Here is a 22328-nt window from a genome sequence, read left to right on the forward strand (position 1 = left end):
CTGGGAAAAGAAGGAACAGCCTCCGCAGTGTTATTAAGGAGAGAGGAAAGAGACCAGCTCCCTCCCTGTGCAGCTGTGGCTGAGGAAGGTTCCCTTTCTGACAGCCCGAGGTAGGAGTGAGCTCTGGTAGAAAACAGCCTTTGTGTCTGCGGTGGGAGTGAGGGACTGAACTGTGTTCCAAGGGAAAGGGAGTGAACAAACACATAGATATTTATATTTACTTTGAGGGTGGGCAGGGCCTGGCACAGGATGCCCAGAGCAGCTGTGGCTGCCCCTGGATCCCTGGCAGTGCCCAAGCCAGGCTGGACATTGGGGCTTGGAGCAGCCTGGGACAGTGGAAGGTGTCCCTGCCCATGGCAGGGGGTGGAATAGGATGGGCTTTAAGGTCCCTTCCAACCCAAGCTATTCCATGACTCCATGAAGGACGGCTGGGGGTCTTTGCCTCGCTGGTGCCAATGCAAAGTGATGCCAGAGAGTCAGGAGGTGCTGCCCTGCATGGGCAGCTCAGGCTGTCCCCTCTGTGCGTGCCAGAGGTGACCTTGGGAAAGGTGGCTTCAGTCACTGCCCTTGGACTGACAGTATGCTCCTTTGGGAGTAAGCCAATATTCTGAGAGGACAGATATAACCTGATCCAGGCTTGGCCTTGCTGGGATGTGCTCCAGCCATGACATCACTCAGTAATGCCACATCTATTTACTACCAGGGAAAGGTGCTGGATTGGAGGCTGAAATCCCTGGTTTATCTCCTGAGCAGGTTAGGAGCAGGAAGCAGCATTAGCAGCCACATCTTGTTCTTTTCAGGCCAAGAGAAGTCAGTTTCCATTGGAAACACAGCTCTGCTCTGTCTGAGAAGTCACCTCTCCTGTTTCCATGCTTCCTGTAAGGCAATCTTGCCCTCTGAGGCTCGGGAAGTTCCTCAGCCCCCCCAGTTTATCCCTGACTCATTTCCACACAGCACTTTGCCAACAGGGTAAATGGATACCTGGAATCAGGTGGCCACTGTGCCATCCACAGACTTCTTAACAATGAATCAAAGGATTATATGCAGAGCTGAAGCTGCTGGAAGGTAAGTTCAGACTTTTTACAGGATGAAAAAGTGCCCCAGCAGCTAAGCCAGGACTTTGCTCCAGCAGGACAAACCCCCTGGCTCGGAGGGCTCAGAGGTTTCCAGCCTCCCCCAGCACTGTGCATCTCGGTCATGCACCGGATGGGATTTTTTAGATTACTTCTTTGCAGATGACAAATCAAGGTCAAGGGATAGATGCTCCCCTTCAGCACAGCAAGGCCAAGAACCCAGAAAAACCTTAGGATCAGCAACAAAGGATGTGCTTAAAAGACCACATGGTTTTCCCTCGAGCACAGTAAAACTCCTCACCAGGAAAGAGCTGTTCAGCCTTTTTCCATGAGCCAGTCCAAACCCATCACACCTATTCTCTCCTCCAGGAACAGCTTGGGATCACAGCGAGTTCCAGTTCCATTGCAGAGGACAGCATGGCACCAACACTGCTCCTCCCTGGGGCACAGAGCCTCCCCAGCCCCAGGGCGAGCCTGGGACACAGCACCGGGGTACAAATCTTATCTTTGGGTCACCTCTAAAGCCCTGCGAGTGTAAGACAGGCAGGTGACAGATGGCTGGAGGCAGGGGATCACGGGGACTCGGCCACCCCACAGCAGCCACCGTGCCGTCTGCCAGCCGGGGCTTAGAAACCTCCGGAAAAGCTAACACGGGGAAGAGGGAGCAACGCTCCGAGGGTGACAGGGGTAAGGGGCAGAGCAGGGGGAGGGAAGTGGCTTGTTTGTGACTCAGAGCAGATTGCTCTGCGGGAGTGCACTCCCCAGAGAGCTGCTGGAGCGTGCGGAGCTCGGAGAGGCCCGGAGTCCATCTGTGTGCGGGAGGTGGCTGAAGTCATCTCCAAACCCGCAGACCGGAGGAGGTCACTAAGCTCCGAGTGAGCAACTGTCACTCCACACCTCTGAAATCCATAAGCAGCCTGGAAACCCAAAGCCTGTCATTAGGAATGATAAAAACAGTAATTAGAGCCGGGTTGTCATGAGTTCACACCTGGAACATCAATACAAGGCGTTTACCCAGCAGCAGGAGAGCACTTCGCCCAGAATCCATCCTCTGCGGATGCACCAGGCACAAAGCTCCACGGACCACTCTTCACACAGGTGTAAGTCCTGTAAGGAGCCTTGCAAACAGACATTATCCACCACAGCAGCAGCTCCCAGCTTTGAGGGATCCAAAAATGCTGCTGCTGTGGAGGCACAGGAGCTACATCAGCTCCTGGGCTGTGGGCTCTGCCTGTCCTGATCCCAGTCCTGGTGCTTCACTGGGACTGAGCTGGGTGCACAGTGGGCTGCACTGAGGAGTTAAACCTTCAAAACACACAGACTGGGGGGCAAACAAGCTGTACCAAGGAGTTAGACCTTCAAAACAATGCAGATTTGAATAGGAGAGAGCTGTTGCATGAATTTAGCCGTAATTACATCTTGTAGAGCTCTGAGTAGCCACCACACTGAAAAGCAGGTGAAAGCCCAGACTTTTATTTCTTTATGGTATCACAGGTGGAACAGCTTAAGTTGGAGTGTCCTTAACAACAACAAGAGCAAAGAAATACAAGGATGGCTTGAAAGTAGCTTTATTTAGTAAAACTGAGTCTGTACAGAGCCAGGGAGGTTCCTGCTGCAGTACAGCAGCTGTACTCCTCACTGCCTTCCCAAATGGCTGCTTGGTTTGCCAAACCCATTTCTCTTCAAAATGTTAATAGATGACATTAATTAAAACATGAGCCAAGCTTTAAAGTAAAGGTTTTTCTAATCAAAGTTCTTCTAGAGTTTTATTCTCTTGGCCTCTGTGATGTTGGCACCTGACTGGTCACTCAGGATTCACCCAGCCATAAATCACACCTTGTTTTGTCTATTAAAAATAGATCCCCATCCCTCCATCCTGAGCGGAGCTGAGTCAGCAGGGAACTGCACCCACAGCAGCACAGCACAGGAATTTCTGACTTTAGGGTTGGCATGATGGTTCCTTCCTTCACAAGACAGCTGCTGAAGGATTGTGGTGAGTTTGGTCACCCACAGGTTGCCGGAGCAGGTGAGGAGCTGACACAGGTGCCATCTCCAGAGTGAGCCAGAGAGCGGTGCCAGAGCAAGGAGTGCAGGGTCAGGAGCTCTGTCCCCAAAGTCAGTGTCCTTTTAGCTCGCTGCGACAGACAGAAATAGGCCTGAAAGCACATTCCTCAAGCGGCCTAATTTCCCTGCCCTCACACAGTGTTCTCTTTCCTCTTCAGCACCAGGGTATTTGTTTTATTTTAGGATTTAAGAGCTTACAACCTTTATCGAAGGATAAAGGTGCTCAACAATTGACTGTAATTTTTTTTTTTTTGTCTTAAGTATTGCAATTAAGGAGCAAAAGCCAGCCCAGGGTAACAAACCCAGGCAGGTTAAACATCCCCATCACACAAGTCTCACCCAGAAAACCAAGACAACCCCCAAGGAAATAATCCTCCCATTCCTGCTAGCAGCTTCCCTTGCCTAAATACTTCAAAGTCCCTCCCTGAACCAGGCTGTTGTGTTCAAATAGAAAAAGGTCAGGGTGACACAGAAAGGGTTTAACTTCCTCCCCAGCACTGGATCTCTGACCTGGATGACATTCAAGGTTGTCAAGGAAGCAGTTACAGACAATTATATTTAGGAAATGAAAACACGTATTTCCCCTCTGCTCAGAGGCCAACACTCACCTGCAGCGTTTGCAGGGAGCTGTGACAAGAAGCTTAATGGAAAGGAAGCCAAAAAAACCCCAACCCCTTTCTTTTCACTGGTTTAGTAGGTCTTACAGAGGAAGGAGATGGGTAGAGATAAAAAGACTAAGCCTAAGTGGAACACAGGACCAGCTTAACAGGCTCAGAATAAACCTCTCTCCTGCTGTTATTTAACAGCAGAGCCGGACACGTGCTCCTGAGCCACTCCTTCCTGCTGAGCCCAGCACGGGGATTTCTCTTGCTGGGGCCTGTGGCACCCCCAGCACATGAGAACCTTCCCCCAGGCTGCCAAGTGTGTGACCCGGAGTGGCCCTGCACATGCCAGAAGAGAGATCCCAGTTACAGCCCTGCTCCTGGCGGAGGGGGGTTAAAAACCAGGACAGTTCTGGATGAGGTCATGGGCAGAGCTGCTGCCTCCAGGCTTCCCCATCCTCAGCAACCGTGGTGACGCAGCCCCACGGGCACCGCAGCTGGGACCTGCTCCACGGACGGGATTCCTCACTGGGATTGGTCTACCTTGGTGGCACGGAGGTGCTGGGGCAGTAGATGTGTGGTGCAGAACAGAATAACACAACAGAACAGTGGAAGAGTTTGGGGTGAATGAACCTCAAAGTTCATCCTGTCCCACCCCTGCCACGGACAGGGACAGCTTCCACTAGCCCAGGTTGCTCCAAGCCTGCTCCAGCCTGGCCTTGGACGCTGCCAGGGATCCAGCTGCTCTGGGCACTCTGTGCCAGGGCCTGCCCACCCTCACAGGGAGGAATTCCTTCCCAACAGCTATCTGTGACTGATGGATCCCAGCCTGTAATCAAACACATCCCAGCCTGTAATCAATTGCCACCTTGTCAACCAGACCAGAGCAGTGAGTGCCAGGTCCAGTCGTTCCTTGAACATTCCAGGAGAATGAAAGAATGACTGACATTATTCATCACGGACGACCTGTCTAGGAGATGTTTAAAATGATTTCTTAGGAGGCACCCTACACATAAAAACTGCACAAAAGCCTTTCGGTGTTGTGTGATAGGCACTTGGAAGGATTAGGCCCAAAACCCAACCTGGTCAGGAGCGAGCAGCTATCCCAGCCTGTCCCTGTCCCTTTGTCCCTTTGCTCTCCAGGGCCATCGCCCTGGGCTGGTGGAGCAGCCCCGCGCGGCACCGTCCCGCCCGGCACCCACTGCCCCGACCAGGGCACCTGTGCGAGCCCTCAGTGTCCCGCTGGGCAGCGGCTTCCATCGCGGCCACTTCGGAGAGCCGCGGCACAGCCGGCACCGGGAGCTGTACCGGGCCTGCGGCAGGAGCTGGGCCCCGGCCGGGAGCGGAGCGCTGCGTGCCGCAGGAGCACCGGGGGAACGCCCCGCGAGCAGAGGTGCCCCAGCACCCCCGACGCGTTTCGGCTACTCCGGTGCCCCAACTGCCAACACCGGCAGCACCGACCACCGCCCCGTGACCACTGCCAACCGGGAAGGGCCCGTTCCGGTGATCCCACCATCCCGGGGCAGAGCGGCGGGCCCGGTCCCGGGGCTCAGCTCAACCCGCAAGTCCTTGGGGGGGCCTATCCCGGTCCCGATCCCGGTGCCGGGCACAGGCCGCACGTCCCTCCGGGCCGGTTCCGGTGCCGCTCTCGCTGCCGGTGCCGATCCTGGTCCCGCTCCCGGGGGGTCCCCGGGCCCCTCCCGCCCCCTGCTGGCCCCGCCCCGGAAGCGCCGCCCGGCGCGCGCGGCCAATGGGCGGCGGCGCTGCCGGGACACGTCGCGCGCCACCGCGCTCCCGTCAGCCTCCGCGCGCCACCGCGGTGGGGGGGGCCGGGGGGGCGCTGCGGCTCCTCCCCCCACCCCGGATCGCCGTGCCCGCCAATGAGCGGCGCCGTCTCATCGGGCCAATGAGCGGCGCCGTCTCAGAGGCGCGCGGGGGATGGAGCGCGCGGCCCGGAGCCGCCACGGCGCGCGCCCCCCGCGCTAGGGCCGGACCCCGGGACCCCCGGACCCCCCAAAACCGCCCCGCAACCCCCCCGCAGCCCCCCCTCTATGCGGCGGGGCCGGCCGAGCCGCAGGCCTCGCTCCGCCGCGGGGCTGCCCTTGGCCCGCTGAGCGCCGAGCGCCGGTAAGTGCCGGGGGGCGGCGGGCGGATGGCGCGGGGGGGGGGCACCGGGGCGCCGGGGACGAGGGGCCGAGGGCAGAGGGGGTCCCGGAGAGGGGCTGCGCGGCTGCGGGGGGGGCAGCGGGAGAGGCACCCGGAGCGGGGGGGCCCAGGGGACAGAGGTCGGAGGGGGGGCACCGGGCCGGGGTGGGGGTTCGAGGAGGGGCAGCGGTAGCGGCAGGAGGTGGGACCCGGTGCGGGGAGGCGGCGGCGCGGGGTCGGCTGGAGGGAAGAAAGCGCCGCAGCGCGGATGGGAAGAGGATGTTGGGTTTTTGGGGGGGCGGCGAAGGAGATGAGGGGCTGTTCGGGGGCTGCGGGGCGACACCCGGGGGGCAGGGGGTGTGAAGGGGCTGCAGGGAGAGGCAGCGTGGCTGGGAGGTGGTGGCTTGGAGGGGCCGCGGAGAGAGCCCGGTGGCTGGTCGGGGTTTTGGGGTGCGTAGGCTCGTGGGGAGCCGTGGGAGGAACTCGGAGCTCCGTGTCGAGCCCGCAGCCCCATTTCCCGCCCCCCGCCCTCCAGACCCCGTTTTTTGGGGTGGGGATGTTTTTTTTTCGCAGGGGTGCGGGGAGGGGGGGAAGTGCTTTTTGGGGTGAGCGCTGTGCTGGGAGGAACAATACCAAAAGTTGTCTGAAATGGTAATTTCCGTTTCCCATTTCATCATCCCCGGGTAGGCGTTAGCCCTGCGTGTGTGTGCGCAGGGCCGGGGCCGCACCGAGCCCAGCCGGCCCCAGCCCCGCGGCTTTTATTTATTTCCCCGTTTAATCTTTAAATCGCTCTGTGTTTCTGTCCTCCGAGGAGCCTTTGTGTGCCGGGGAGGGGCTGCTCGACACCTTTGCCCCTTAGCAGAAAGGAAGAGAGGGGAAAAAAAAAAAGCCTCCCAAGCCCAAACAGCTGCAGCCCAGGACGAGCCTCCCCCAGCCCGGGGATGGATTCATGTTTAGAAAGGCAAATGTGCTCGGAGGGAGCCGGGATGAGCCGAGCCCTCGGTGCCCTCTGCCCTTTCCCAGAGGGAGCAGCTGTCCGGGGTGTGCGGCTCAGAACGGGCCCTTCATTGAGGCACAGGGGCCGTGTGTTTACGGCTTGGCTTCTCCTCCAGGCTTGGGGATCTGTTTTGATATCCAGTTGCAGGAAAGGGTTCCTCCCCCCTCCTGGTTTTGTACACAAAGTGCTCTCTCACCACTGGGGACATGGCTCTATAGGCAGAGAGCGAATTCCAGGCAGCTCTTGAAGCAAAATTCCCTCCTGAGATGGCTTGTGAAATGGGGTATATACACCATTTCTACTCTCTCTATAGGCGAAGATTTTTAGGTGAAAACATCTGTACTGCTTTGTAGTGGCTGTGTGCTTTCCTGAAATTTATATAAATTTAAGGAACTTGGAGTTCAGTGTATTTCTTCTTTTTTTTTGGTTTGTTCATAAAGTGGAACATTTTTATATAATGACTCCAATTATTTCCTTTTTCTGTGGGAGAAAACCACTCCACGGAGTCATGGAGAGGGAAAAGGAGATTAACTCTCACATGTTTCCCAGCGGCATCGATACATTCTTTGTGTGTGCCCTACCAGGAGCTCAGTATTTAACTCGATTAGCTTAAAAAGGGAAAAAGTTGGCGTTTTTACAGGCCGGATTTTCTGGCAGATTCCAGGTCGGAGCACTCTGAGATGGCTGTGGGGTGGTGGAGGGGCTTGGAACGTGATGCGGAGCGAGCCCCACGCCTCGGCGGGGAAACTCTGGGCACGGCGTTTGGTTACAGAGCTCCGTGACCTGCTTTCTTTCCGTGGGAAGCGCTCGGCAGGGCAGGATCTGGCTCGGAGGGGTGGTCCGTGCCTGTGTGGGCGAGCTCTGGGGCTCTGTGGGAGCCGGTCCAGGGCTCAAAGCCGTGTCTGCGCTGCCTTGGGGGTGTCGGGGTTTGTGGAGCTCAGCGCTTTCCATGCAGGAGCGCTCCGGGTCTCCCCGGTTCCAGGAGAGCTCGTCAGTCCTACGGGAGGTACCAAACCTGCCGGGGCACATCCTGCCTGGAGAAGGGCTCTGCTGTGAACCCGTCCGGGCGAGCCGGGGCTTGTGTCACCCCGGGGTGTCTGAGTCAGAGCGAGGGGTTGGTTGGTTTTCGAAACTCCCAGCAAAGCGAGTTGCCCGTACAGCAAACAACGTGCTGGGCTTGGAGCACAGCGAGCCCTCAGTTCCCAGCGCTTTTTTGCCTCCTTCTTGTAAATAGTGACCGAGGAGCCCCGGCCATGTCGGCGCTGGCTGCCGCGACTGGCTGGAAACTGGAGATGTTGGCGTTTCGTGTTGCACACTTGGTTTTGCTGTTCAGTTCTGCTTCTGCTTTTAGAAATGAACTCTTCTCTCTTGTCTGTGTCTCCATTTCATAAAAAAGCATGGCTCAGAGTGAACAGTTTGTTTTTTTTCCATGGGCAGCTTTTTGTTTTTATGATGTTGCAACAGCATTTTCTCAGACTTAAACCTGCAAATTGTCCAGTTTGAGGGTTGGGTTTGGATGGGGGAGGAAGTCTTAAAAAAAAGCCCCAGAGCAAAACCCCTTTGGCTTAATTTCTTCCTTCATGTGTGGTAGGCAACCTGATAAGATTATTTTATTTTCCACTCGTGTTTTAATGGACTAAGTCCCCCCAAATGCTTGTGAACAAAGCGAAGCGTAGCGCGGCGTCGTGCCGCGTTCTTCCGCTGCTCAGCAGAGCAGACAAATGTGTTTCTCTGGGGTCAGTGAGACTCGTCGTGTTAATCAATACTGTACCAGCAGTGTTCCCTTTCCAGGGAACCAGATGGGCTACTTACAACTGGTGCTGATTATTTTAACTGTGTAATTGTAACATGGCTGCGTGATGACAGTGTTTCCTGCAGATACTTCAAAGGAAGGTTCCCGACGAGTGTGTCTTTACAGCGTTTAATCTGTCCTCTTTGTCTTTATGTTGTGGCTTTTGGACATGTGTTTGAAGTACTAAGAGGTTTTTTTTTCCTTACCTCCAGCTTTTCTATACATTAAAAGGAGGCAGTTCTCTGGAATGATGAAGCGTCTCCAGTGTGGGAATAAACCCAGAGTTTTAGAGGCTCCCACAGTGGTAGGTTGGTTTCAGTGAGTTTTAGATCCAGGCAGTGACTAAGCCAAAAGCTGGGAAGAGATTTAAGTGGCTGTGAGGAAATGGCAGTATTTTTTTAAAATAGTGCATGTGGCTTTGTTTTGGGGAAAATATGTTGTGTGGTGACTTGAGTCTTAACTGGGACAGGCTAATTACTCGGTGAAGAAATCCTTCTCCGAGGGAAGGAAAGGCACAGGGCCGGAGCTGGTTAATTACGTTCTGTAAAATTATGGAGTGATGGCTTTCTGAGGAGGTCTGCCCCTCTTCCTGCCCTGTACCTGAATTTCAGGCTCAGCAGTTGCCTTACGGATTGAAATTCCTCCTGGGTATTAAGATTTAATGGTGGTAGACCCAGAGCAAGTAGTGGCAGGTACTGCTGCTTTTCAGTACAGCAAAGCAAATAATACTGGAAAATATTTACATGGGGGTTGTTATTCTCCTCGTATTTCCTCGATGAGCTCTAGTAAAGGTGCTTGTGTGCTCCCTCCATTGCCGGGGAGAATTCCCTGCACTTCGGTTGTAAAAGGCTGTGGAGAGGAACCGGTGTCTCCATAGCAAAGATTCCAGTGTTTCGTGATCAGCTCACATATATTTTTACCCCATCTAATTTAAACCAGTCTGCACGACACTCACAGGAATGATTTGTATGCAGCTTTTAAATATTTTCCTCCTTCCTGCGTGAGGGATTAGCGGCACAGAGCTGCTTTTTCGGAGGGTTCTCAGCCAAGTGTTACGTAATTTGTGTGCCACCGATGTGCGGCCATAAAAAATACTCCCATCAATGTTAAGGGAAAGCTTGTGTAGGCAATTATTTGAAATCACAAGCGTCCTAGGCAGGTTTGTGTAGCCTTAAAATCTGGGCAAAGTGCTCCCTTTGGAGTCCTGCTGGGAAGGGGGGTGGGAAGCTGTCAGTGCCCGTGGTCTGGAGGCTGGTTTTGAGCACATTCTACTCCACTTTTTAAGCTTTCCTGTGTGAGAACTGGTGTTTTCTGGTGTATTTTCTCATGCAACTGTTGGGTGGTTAAAAGCCTTAATTTCTCTGAGTCTGGGTGGTGGTGCTTCAGCTGGGGCTGCTTATGAGTGATGCCAATTTGTAATCTTTTATGAGAGTATGGGGGGGAAAAAAAAGTAAAAAGAAGCTTAAATGCTAATAACAGCGAAAAATCTGCTCGGCGTGGAGTGCATGTGAAGAAAGCGGGTGCACGTCGGGCTGTGGAGTCTCCGTCAGCTGAGCTGGGGGCTTTTAAAAATCTGCTCTAATTTTTATGCTGCATGTGGAATGGCTAATCCCATAAAAGCCTCGCACCTTTTGACAGATGAAAAGCTGCTGTTCTTCACTTATTTGAGCAAAATATTTTTATAGATGGTATTAGTTCTGTGGCTCCGAGGGTAATTCAGTCCTTAGACGAGAAAGATCTTGCTTTGATCTGACAGCTTTCAAGATCCATTTCCAATCTTGGAGTTCCATTAAGTCTGTTTGTAATGGTGCCCTCAGACTTTTTTTCTGTTTATGTGACTCTTTGGGGTGTTAATGTTGCTCTGTATTTGAGTTCTCTTTAATAAACTGAAGGAGTCAGGAATAATAATTGGGGTCAGGAAAGGAAATAATCATGTTAGAAGGTGCAGTTAATTATATCAGGTATTTTGGGCTCCAGAATTCTTTGTCTTGATTCTAATGTTTTCTTCAAGTTGTAGGATGTAGTGGAATTATCAAATCATCAAACCAGGACAGTGGGGCAGGGTGATGTGTGATGGTTAATTCCGGCAGTGTGAAATGAGTGTGGCTGCAGGCTTGATGTCCATGAGGGCCGTGGAGGATAGGAGGGATGGTTTCTCTGGTGAGCAGTCTCTTCCCGCTTCTGTGGGGCAGGAGGTGGTCTTCTGTGTGGTCCTGTGTCCATCCAACATGATTTAAATGATCTTGTGTCCATCCTGTATGACTTACATGGTTCTGTGTCCGTCCAATGGGTTCTTTGTGGTCCCGTGTCCATCCGACATGATCGGTTTGGTTCTATGTCCAGGGGGGTCTTTGTGGTCCTCTGTCCATCCAACATGGTCTGTTTGGTGCTGCATGCATCCAACATGGTCTTTGTGGCTGTGTGTACGTCCAGTGGGATCTCTGTGGTCATGTGTCTATCCGACATGATCCATGTGGTCCCGTGTCCCTCGAGGATGGCACGGGAGCCCCCTGGCTCAGCAGCCCCGTGCAGGGCTTGGGTGGGTGCCGGCTCTCGGCAGGAGCAGCCTCCCTGCTCCCTCTGCTCCTCCTCCTCCCTTGGGGCCCTGCCGGCGTCTTGCCAGACCTCACGTCTGAGAAACCATCCTGGCTTTTCCTGCCCCTCTCAGTGCTGGCTGGGAAGGCGTGAGCTCCCAAAGAGGACGTCTGAAGCCTCCGTCTCCTCGGGTTTGTTCCCGTTTTCTGGAGTTCACCGTGTGAGTAAGGCGCGCTGCTCCGTGCCGTGTAGCTGCTGTGAGCAGAGGCTGTAATTGCAGCCTGGGAAGGCCGAGGGACTGGGAGACGCTTCCCCACGGTAACCCCACAGCGAGCGGGTGGCAGCGCCGGGGAGGGAGTTGGCTGCTGGAGTCAGAAGAAAGTGATGTTTTTTTCTAGGTCAGGGTTGAAGGCACTGTCAGGGTGGTGATGTGCAGCATATATTACTGTCTGCATTGTCCCTGCCATATGGATGTGTGCACACTGCCCTTGGCATTCAGGCATTGAATTATTTATCCTCTCCAAATCTGGAGGCAGCCTTTCTTCCCCGTCTCGAAGAAAACCAAACTTACCCAATGAGTGTTTTTAAAATAAACCTTCCGCTGTGAATTACTGCAGTGGCAGGAGCAGGGTATTGATTGTATGTTGCGTTTGGATTCGGAAACCAAAGGTTACAACACTGGATATCTTGTGGAAACACTGAAATATTTATTTTGCTGTTAGGTGCAAGTGTGTCTGTGCTGGTGCTGGGTTTGTATGTGGCTAAAATGCCATGTAATGAAATTTCCGGACCTGGAGAATGGAAAGGGTAGAAAACTTTGTAGTATGTGTAAAAGCAGCTTTGTCTGAGCTGTGTGTGAGGGAATGGATGTTTTTCCAGGGAGAAGGCATCTCCTTTCCTCTTGTGCTGTGTTGGATTTGCTCTGAGAGGAATGTTAAGGTGGTCCTGGTTTGGGTGATGGGCTTCAGGTCCTCACTGAGGATGTGGGTGTTTGCAGGGTGTCACAGTGGGGTGGTGCCAGGCTCGGGGAAGCAAAGGCTGGAGGGAGTTGGCTCTGTAATTATTTTTGAGAGACTGACAGCTTTGCATGATAGAAAAGGTCTCGAATAATTTACCTTTAGAGCAGCATAAAGCTGCTAAAACTGTGTCACAGGCACGGGGAAGAATCAGAGAGTCAGGAAGGGAGATGTTACCCTCTAAAAAATTCACCACGATCCGGAGGCAGTGTGTCCCTGAGGGCTCAGCAGCCAGAGGCTGGAGCGCTGGGCTTGGAAATATGGTGCTGCCCTCAATATCGGGATGTGAAATGAAAGGATGTGTAATTAGGAACTCAAAAAAAAAAAAAAAAAAAAAAGGCATTAAATAGCTTTAGAGGTGAATGGAAGCTTCATTATTAAGTACCAACTGCTTAGCTGCAGTTCGTGGTGCCTCTTCTTTCAAATCACGCACACATGAAAGTGCTCCCCGCCCCCAGCCGGGGCGTTATCGGCTTATCTGGGCAGGAGTTCAGAGCCATAAAAACTATATCCTGCTTACACCTTCCAGCCGATCCTGTGACCTGTGCTGTGTAAACAAGTTGTACCAGGAGCTCCAAATGGCTGGTAAGTGGCTGGGTTTCTGCGGGCTGGTTAGGTCCAGGAGGAGCCAAGATAAAGTTCCAAGAAGTTCCCCTTTGGGAATGGTCTCCTGATAGCTGCTACAGGGAGGAGGTGGAAGGGCTGAGATCCTGCTGACTGTGGCAGTGACTGTATCCCATGGAAAGCACTTTGGGATAGACTTTACACTCCAGGGCTGGTGTTTTCCACCTTCTGCAGGAGGATGGCTGTGGCAGATTGTGAAATGTCAGCGTTGTGGTAACAACACCGACCGGCGCTCTGTGGTTGCGTCAGGCCTTGGATGTGCTGGAGATGTAAGCCTGTCTATAAATATATCCATATATCTTTGGATGGATGGGATTAGCCATGGCGGTGCTGGGAAGAGATGGAGGTAATGCAGGGAAGGGGTGTGTGTGGGGGGACGCAAACATCCTGCCCCTGGCTGTGCTCTGGGGGTTTAAATACCACCGGGCACTCCGGTTATGGTGCTTGGCTGCTGCCCACCCCGAGCTGTCTCTGTGGTTTCATCTTGCAGCTCGGCACAGGCAGATCCATTTATCCAAGCTGGACTGTAATGAGCAGGTTTGGGGATTTAGTGTGTGAAACTTCACCTTTCTCAGCAGCCCAAGGGTCGGGTGCACAGGTTTGAAGATGAAAACCTGTTCTCCTTGAATGTTGACCTTTTTTATTCGTGTGGTTGCTTGTCCCCGCATACGGGGGAATATGCTGGGTTTGGGAATTAGGCTGGCTGGTGGCTGCTCTGCTTTCCCTCCTTGCACTGGCCTGTCCTGGCACGTGCCAGGGTCCTGTGTGATGGCTTTCCTGGCTCTGAGTTCTCTGTTCCTCGTTTTCCCAGCAGCCTGGAAGGTTTCTGGCTCTCCCAGGAGATCTGAGGTGCCCTGTGTTACTCAGCTGCTCCACGGTGAATTCAGTTCCCTTCCCCTGTGATCAGCACTGGCACTGGGGTGTTAAACTGGTTCTGTGGTGAGAGACAAATTCCTCTGAGTTAGTCCAGGGCGAAAGGGATTGGACACGAAGTCAACTTCGTGGCTCTTTCCTGGTGTGCTGAGTAGAGCTCCTTGGTTAGGGAGCTGGAGGCTGTAGTCTTAAAACGCTGCATTTAATTTCCTCCTGCAGTGTGTTCTGTCTGCAAGCTTCCCCTGCTTTACCCACCAGGATGTTTCTTCTCTCTCCTGTCCGTCCCTCCCCTTTCCCAGGAGCCTCATCTGATGGAGGGTCTGCTCTTGCCTTGGTCCTCCTCATCTAAGATTCTTGTCTCTAATTTTAGCCCGTCTGCCTTTTGAAGTCCCCTCCTGTCTGTTCCTGCCTTTCTCCTTCTCTCTGAGTTGTTACTGCATCTTCCTCTCCCTCTGGAGAGCTGGACCTTGTTTTTGCACGGTGGGAGGAAAGTGCTTGGGAAGGGAGTTGAAGCTGTGGGTGTGTTGAGGTGAAGGCTCCTGGGGTGTGGGGAATGCTGGCAGGGATGTTTGGGGTGCTCACAGAGCCCTTCCCTCTCCCGCATCTCCCTCACTGTCCGTGCTTGGATCCGCTCTTGGAATCTCTCTTTTATGGATTTATCCTGTATTTGTATGATGAGGCTCTCTTCCACAAGGTTACTAGTAGTGGTAGTGCTGCCCAGCAACCTGGTGTCCCTGAATCTCCTGCCCTTTTCCCTGCAGGAAAGCTGCAGGCTGCCTGGTTTTTCCTGGAATCTCACTCCATATTAGCGTGTATTTGCTTATGTTTACAGAGAAAATGACTTTTCTAACAGGGAGGCATCTGACACAGTCAGGTCTCCTCAAAGGGATGTGGAGCCCATCAGGAAGAGCAGGAAGGCTGCTCATCCTGGTGGGATCCACCTGCTTGGAGCCTTGGGAGCACGGTGTGTGCAGCATAATCTGATTTGTGCCTGGAATATAAATCCTGGCTGTTGCAGACATGCAGCCTGGGGTTTTACAAGTTCTTTTGTGAAAACAGCATTCAGCCCCTCCACTGCTGCAGCAAGGAGCTTCCCTGGAAACCCAATCCCAGCAATTAGTGAGGTTTGCAGAGGATCCTAGCAACTGCTGCTGGGGTTCCATTGGCAGGGGTTAGGTTTTGTTTTTTAGACTGTTTGTAGTTATATTCTGTGCCTTGTATGGAGATACATAAACTAAACCACAAGAAGTTCCACCTCAACATGAGGAAGAACTTCCCATGGAGGGTGGGAGAGCCCTGGAACAGCTGCCCAGGGAGGGTGTGGGGTCTCCCCCTCTAGAGGCATTCCAAACCCACCTGGATGTGTTCCTGTGACACCTGCTCCAGGTGGCTCTGCCTTGGCTGGGGTGGGACTGGATGATCTCCTGAGGTCCCTTCCAACCCTCTGCCTGCATATCCTGTGGAGGGAAAGGTGTAGGGGGCCAAGGAGCAGTACTCAGCTGAAGTGATAATGGGAATGCTGCTGTGGGCTCTGCAGGAAGTTGATCCTCGGGGAAAGTGGAGCATGGCTGGAATATATTGGGTGGTGTGTGACTTCGGTGTTTGTGGGTAACCTGAGCTCACCTGTGAGGAGTTTTGTTACCCAGATACTCTCTGACCTGACTTGCTTTTGTCAACAGTGGCTCCGGATGACTCGGGAGCGATGCTTTCCGCCAGGGTGGTTATGTAAAACCTTAGTACGCTGCGTTCTTCCAGCTCGGCTTTACAACGTGCGCAGGGCTCCGAGTGGAACTTCAAAGGAGGGAGTTTGCTTTATGGCTGAACCTATGAGCAGTTTTATGTGCAGGGTGGAGTGAACTCGTGGAGAAGATTGCAGTTTTCCCACTGTCATAAAAAGTTACGATCCTCATGATCCAAGCATTGTTCCGTAGGCAGAGGCAGGAGGCAGATGCAGAGGTCAGTGGGAGCGTGCACGGAGCGAGCTCAGATGTGCCAGCGCAGTGAATGCCCTGCTCTGTGTTCCCAGCGCTCCCAAACGCCTTCAAAAAGTGCCTTGTGCTCTTTCTGGGGCTTCCTAAGAAACCTGCACCTGTGTTACTCGCCGAACAGGCAGGCATTTCCATGGGAAAGGAACTTGGCAGGGCGGCCGTGGAAGGCGGCTGAGGGGGGGGCTGTTTTCCAGGGCAGTATTTTAAACCCTTCTGAAAACGTGGCGTTTCAGTGGCACAGACTGTGAGTCAGTTTATAACCTCCTTCCTTTCTTTGGGCTTTTCTTTGGGGTACAAGCCAAGGGAGTTAAAAAAATAACGAAGTGGCTGCATCTTGACGAGCCTCATTCCAATTAACTTCCCTCATGCTCCAGAAGATACATTCCCTAAACTGAGATACATTCCCTTGAAAAGGACTGTTCAGGCTAAGCTGTGACAGTGGGAGAGTAGGATCACCTTTTACAGCCTTAATTGTGGGCTTTTCTAAAAGCCCATTTTCTAAAAGCCAAATTTCTGAAATTGTGGCCTGTGCTGCCTTTAAACCCTGGTGGGGTATAAGAGTCTCCCAGCTGTGGAGTCACCACCCCAAATTCTGAGGTATGAAACACCTTCCAGTTCTCAGTAAGTTATAGTTGATTCAAATAAGTCACTATTCCAGTTTCAGTCAGATCTTTCTAAATATAAACTTAACCTCTCTTTTAAACCATTTTCTGCTGGGATGAGGAGGTGTAAATGTGGTCTTTGTTTGCAGCTAGGAAAATTAAAGATTCACAACATTCAGAAATGTGCATTTTAGATCTTCTGAAAAGCTGCTCCTTAAAGAATGTTTCTGTTTGGAAATGGGCAAATACCTTGGGTAAGGTGGGTTGTTTCCCATTCTCTCAGCTTGAAGAATTTTATTCTGATGAATAGACTAAAAGTTGGGGGGGGGGGGGTGGAAAAAGACTCTGATCCTTCTCTTTGGATGATCCATTAGCTGCTCCAGCTGCCTTTTATTTATTTTTGTAGACACATGTGTGAATGTAAACATTTTATCTGGAATGGCCTTGCAAATGTTCCCGCATTAACATATATTGTCATGGAGAATAATTTTCATTTAACTGTAATTTGCTTTATATTTTCCTGCCTGGTTGCCATGGAAACGCAGACGGATGTGGCAGGGACTCCTCACAGGAGCCAGGTTATGGATTGCCTCTCTAATGGACCTCTGTTAATCACACTGCAGCCTGCACTGGAGCAACCAGGGCTCTTTGCAGGAGACACTTTATTTAGATAAACTGTGAGATGCCTGTGCTACCTTAGCTTAATATTCAGAGTTACCAAGGGTGTTTTTCCTTTCTCCAGAAGTTTTTTGTCATAAGAACTATGTATTATGATCCTGGAATTGAGATATATTTATTTAAATTTAATGTCGGTCAGACTTGATTTTCAATTTTCATTTCATTTGCTGCAATAGCTTAACTGGTAATGTTCTTTCCTGGGTTCAGTTTAAGATCTGAAACGTTTGAAACAGAGCAGTGAAACATTTGTTATCTTTATCCCTGCACAAGAAGTTTACTTGCTTTTCATAATAATGTGTCTGTGCTTTTGTGTTTCCTTTTGGCTGCCAGCAGGTAGAAAGGGGGCAAAGATGGATTTTATGAAATTTATCATCTGTGGATTTTGGGTCTGTTTTGCACCTCTTGTTTTTGGCTGCCTTGTCCATGTCTGTCTCACAGGACAGGTGCTGTTCTGAGCTGAGCCCACACAGCGTGTCCAGGGAACGGAAGGGAGCTGGGGCAGGGTCTGGAACACCAGGGGTGGCTGAGGGAGCTCACGGGGCTCAGCCTGGAGAAAAAGGAGGCTCAGGGGCGACCCTCTCACTCTGGAGGTGTTAAAAAATGTGTAAATGTGACACTTGGTGGCTTGGCAGTGCTGGGCTTGGTGATCTCGGAGGCTTTTCCAAACTAAACTGTTCTGTGATCTCCAGAATTATCAGTGCTCAGATTCCTGACATTTTAGGATGCTGATCTCTGCCTTTGTCCATGGCTTGTTGGATCCTTGGAAGGAGCTGCCTTCCAACTACTGAGATAAGAATCACGGTGGCATGGGTTCAAACTGAACTCGCCAATTAGCAAATGATTCATTTTTGGTTAATGGGGATGAGCTCAAGGAGAGAAAATCAACCACCTGTGATTCTCTGCTCTGGGTACTTCCACGGCAGAAACCTCAAATCGTAACTTAGAGACATGAATATAATTTGCGTCCTGAATCAGACCCCTCAAAATGAATTTTTGGGTGGGTTTTAAAGGGAAGTTGGTTTGGCCCTTCCTTTGCTGCTGGTTGTGGTCAGACGTCCATGGCCGGTTACATAAGGCCGGATTACTCCAGCACGTGGATGTTTCCCCCTGTATATGGTCTCACAGTTATTTCTTGGTGCTTTGCAGAAGGAATTGGGTAACTTTTTGTTCTGTAATGCAGGATGAAGAAATCCAGCATGTTTTTCTGTAATGGCGTATAAACAAGTAGTGTAACATCCTATTTCAGGCGTTTGGAGGAGGAAGGGCTCAGGAGGGGAGGCAGGGCTGAAGCAAAGCTTTATTTTCCTAGACCTACACACCAGATTTTAGTAGCTTTGCCGTCGGCGGCTGCTGTGAGTGTTACAAATGAGCTGGTTTTTGAGGTGTGTAAGCTCAGTTCAGTGGGTGCTTAGGGTGTGGAGGAGCCTTGGTTTTAGAGGTTGCTGCCGGTCCCCTCTGCATTTCTGTCTTTCACTGGGTGATGATGGTTCTCTTTCGCTGCTCACGAGGGGTGAATGTGATTCATAGTCTAAAGCCAATCTAATTTTAATACAAGTCTGAAAATGGCTTGGCTCTACTCAGGACTTCTGGGTCTTGCGTAGGCTTTTTGCATTTTTCCTTTATTTTTGTTTTTCCACTCCTTTTCTGCCTGTTGTCCCATGAATACTCAGAATTGAGCATTTGTGTCCCCCAGTGGCACATTTGGGATTCCCAAAGGCACCTCTGCAGGGGGGTAGGTGAGGCCATCTGCATCCAGGCAGTGCCATCTCTGAGCTCTCGGATGGGACAGTCAGAATACCTGGCAATTTATGAAATAATAAACTTTCTAATTACTGATTAGTCTCTAATTCATAGTTTTACCTGCATTTTATTCCATTTTTGGACTCCCAGGTTTGAGGCAGTGATCCCTGCACACCTGCCAGGTGCTTTTCCCAAAGGTGTGTCCCTGAAGGGTTGGTGATGAATGGCACTGTTGTAGGTGGAAGCTAATGTGACTAAATCACCTTTTGTGGCCTGGGAATGGACTCCTGCACCTGATAATTGGGTTAAACATTGGCTCATGGTGGCCAGGAGAGCAGAGCAGCTTTGGTGGCCGTGGCCGTGTTTGGCTCCCTTGGAAGCTTCACTTTGAGGATATTCTTCATCAGGAACTGGAGTGCCAGGACACAGGGAATGTCTTCCTGCTGCCAGAGGGCAGGGCTGTATGGGATATTAGGAAGTAATCCTTCCCTGGGAGGGTGGGGAGGCCCTGGCACAGGGTGCCCAGAGCAGCTGTGGCTGCCCCTGGATCCCTGGCAGTGCCCAAGGCCAGGCTGGATGGGGTTTGGAGCAGCCTGGGACAGTGGGAGGTGTCCCTGCCATAGCGGGGAGTGGAACAGGATGGGATGTGCTTAAGATCCCTTCCAACCCAAAACCATTCCATGATATTTTTCATGCTTCACTCACTTGGATTCGGCCAGCAGCTGATGCTGCTTTACCAGTACTCATTGAAAAGTGTTAATTGCAGATAAAACAGTAGAAAGCCAAACTGTTGTTCTGCTCCTTTCAGTCTCGTGGACACTCGGGTTGACTTTGAGCCGCTCATCCCATGTTGTGCCATGAACGCAGCTTTGAATTTATCTCCATTAATTGTGCCAGAGATGCGGGGGGAAAGAGCACTTTTAATGTATTGCTGTTCCCCAAAAATGGTGCAAATCGGGATGAGCTTAAGGGGAGTTTAGAGGAGCTGCCTTGTGTGCAGTCGTGGGAAGAGGGATTTCTTTGGGGAATGGGTGAATTGTTTCCTTCTGCTCTGAGCAGCCTCTTAATGAGCTGCCCTCTCCAGGGTGTGGAGAGATGAACCTCCCATGGCTAACTCCAGCCTGGGAGGCTTCCACCACATCGCTGCCTTTGGATCCTTGGATCTAAAAATACATCCATGCTGCACAGCAGACTCCAGGCGCGTTCATCTGCTCCCTTTAGGAAGGGGACTTGTGGTACTGGATGAACTACTGTGGAGATTGTATTTTTGCTGTGCTGTGTTACCAGTTTTCTTCTTCCAACAGAAAAGTGTCATGGAAATCGTTGCTCTGGTTGGAATTCCCTCTCTGACAACAATAGCAGCAATGGGGTGGGGTGCTTTGGAATTGTTTAGTGAGGGAAAGTTTTGGAGGAGCAAGCTCTCCCAGGCTGCACTGGCTCCACCGCGTGATTCCTGTGCGCCGGTCAGGCTCCTGCAGGAGCGTTCCCACCGCTGGCTTTTGGGATACTTCTGACCACTGCTGGCTCTTCCAGCACAGCTCTGTAAGATTGCTTTTTCTCTATTGGAGCTGGGTTGCTCTGCCACCTTCCCCCCTTCAGCTGGGCTCATTTGGTTGTAATTTAGCACGTTTTCCTGGGATGAGGAGGAATGAGAGCCTGCCAGGCTAACACCTCAGAGCACTCCTGCAGTTACTGCTCCCTCTGAGCACAGTGATTCATCCCCAAGGCAGGCAGCTCGTGCCCTCCATACCTCCCTGGAGCTCCAGCCATGCTCATACCATGTGCTCCAGCCTATCTGGCTGCAGGCTCAGCTGGGATGCTGCTCTTTCCTGCCAGCCTTTGTTCCCAGGTAACTTTGGGAATATTTTAGGGCAGCAGCAGCAGCGCGAGGGCCGGTTTAGACACAGCACGGAGGGGCTGGAGCTGTGTTTGCTGCCTGGTGTTGAACAGCTCAGTAGCTGGTTCTCTTCACGAGTTACAACTTGAATTGCTGCTGTTTGTGCCAGTGGGGCGTTTGAGGTCTGGGATCCAGGATGACTTGCAGCGAGGGTTGGTTGCGTAAGCGTGTGTAGCTCCGCTCTCGGTGCTTTGTTTTCTCTTGTGTTCTGAGAGATGCAGCTTTTGCCTCTCCAGCTATTTAAGATTCAGAGTGTATTTTCCTCCTTCGATGTTTGGCTTACCTTGACAGGCTGGGAGAGCTGGGCTTGTTCAGCCTGGAGAAGAGAGAGTTCTGGGCAGACCTTAGAACCCCTAAGGTTCTGAGGTGATAAAAGGGCTTCCGAGAGAGCTGGAGAGAGAGTTTGGACAAGGGCCTGGAGTGGCAGAACAAGGAGGACCGGCTTCAAACTGAAAGAAGGAAAGATTTAGATTAGATACTAGGAGCAAATTTTTGGCTGTTAGGGTGGGGAGGCCTTGGCACAGGGTGCCCAGAGAAGCTGTGGCTGCCCCTGGATCCCTGGAAGTGTCCAAGGCCAGGCTGGACAGGGCTTGGAGCAACCTGGGATAGTGGAAGGTGTCCCTGGCCCACGGTAGGGGGTGGGACTGGATGAGCTTTAAGGTCCTTTCCAACCCAAACCATCCCGTGGTGTTGACACAGGAGCTCACCTTCTCCACCAGCCTCTGTTTTCCTGGGATGTGCTGCTGCTCATTAGCACAGGCTCAGTCACAAGCTGCTCAGACAACCTAAACCATTTGTAAGGAAACTGTCTTTAAAATATGGATGGCATTAGAGGGACTCAGGCTTAAAATTAGAAACTGTTTATGATGCACAGTTGTACTTGTTTACCTTGAACCATAATTATCTTATTTCCTGAGTTAAAAACGTCACGTCAGCTTGCCGAAGCAGGATTTGATGACAAAGGAATTGTTTTTAGCCACCAGCAGAGCAAAGAACACTTCAAAATGTGTGTCTAAATATGATTTTATAACCTGAAGTATAGCACACTCAGGATTTTAAATTGGCTCTGGAAGTTGTGTGGGCTTATGGGTCGGCCATTTGGCCGGGGATCAAGGGACTGGGTTTAATCCTGACTCCGTCCTTTTGTCCTCTGAGCGTTTTCCTTGCCACCCTCTGTGCTGTTTGTTTGGACGGCCCTGTGTTGGAAGGGAGGGCTGTGCCCTTTCTCCGGGCGTTTGTGGCTGTTCCCGGGGCGCGGTGTCGTGGCACGGCCGCAGCGGGGTTGTGCTGCTGCGGGGGGTGAGGCTCCCACACCCTCCAGCCGGGGGACAGAGGAACTTCAGGAGTTTTCTGCTGGGCTGGCAGGTTCAGCTGATTTATGGACAAGCTCTGGAGTGGCCCGAGAGAGAAGCTGGTTGCCAGCAGCTGAGCAGGGGCAGAACCCGTATCCCTCGAGCCCCTCTGAGCGGCTGGGGCACTTCAGTGGGCACAGACAGACATTTGACTTCCTTGTTTTATTGTTATTATTATTAATGACTGTATTTCCTTATTTCATTATTCAGCAATGCTTTCTGATCACATGTGGCTGAGGTGGCCTGTGCCCTCCTCACACCCTTTTCCAGACTGGATTTCTGTACCTGAGCGAGATGGCAGCTGCTCCTTTCTTACCTGTGCCTTGTGCTGCCAGGATGCTCCTGTCTTG

The 22328-nt window shown here is 52.0% G+C and overlaps 1 protein-coding gene across 1 annotated transcript in view; it reads left to right on the forward strand.

The window, feature by feature from the left end:
* The first annotated feature begins 5740 nt into the window (after positions 1–5740).
* Positions 5741–22328, forward strand: part of ANKRD11 (ankyrin repeat domain 11) — a 132249-nt gene continuing 115661 nt past the window's right edge. Inside the window, exon 1 of the mRNA XM_032122181.1 lies at positions 5741–5866. The gene's annotated coding sequence lies outside the window, so the exon portion shown is untranslated. The remainder of the gene's footprint in view (positions 5867–22328) is intronic.

This window comes from Corvus moneduloides, chromosome 12 (genome assembly GCF_009650955.1).
Source record: "Corvus moneduloides isolate bCorMon1 chromosome 12, bCorMon1.pri, whole genome shotgun sequence".
NCBI lineage: Eukaryota > Metazoa > Chordata > Aves > Passeriformes > Corvidae > Corvus > Corvus moneduloides.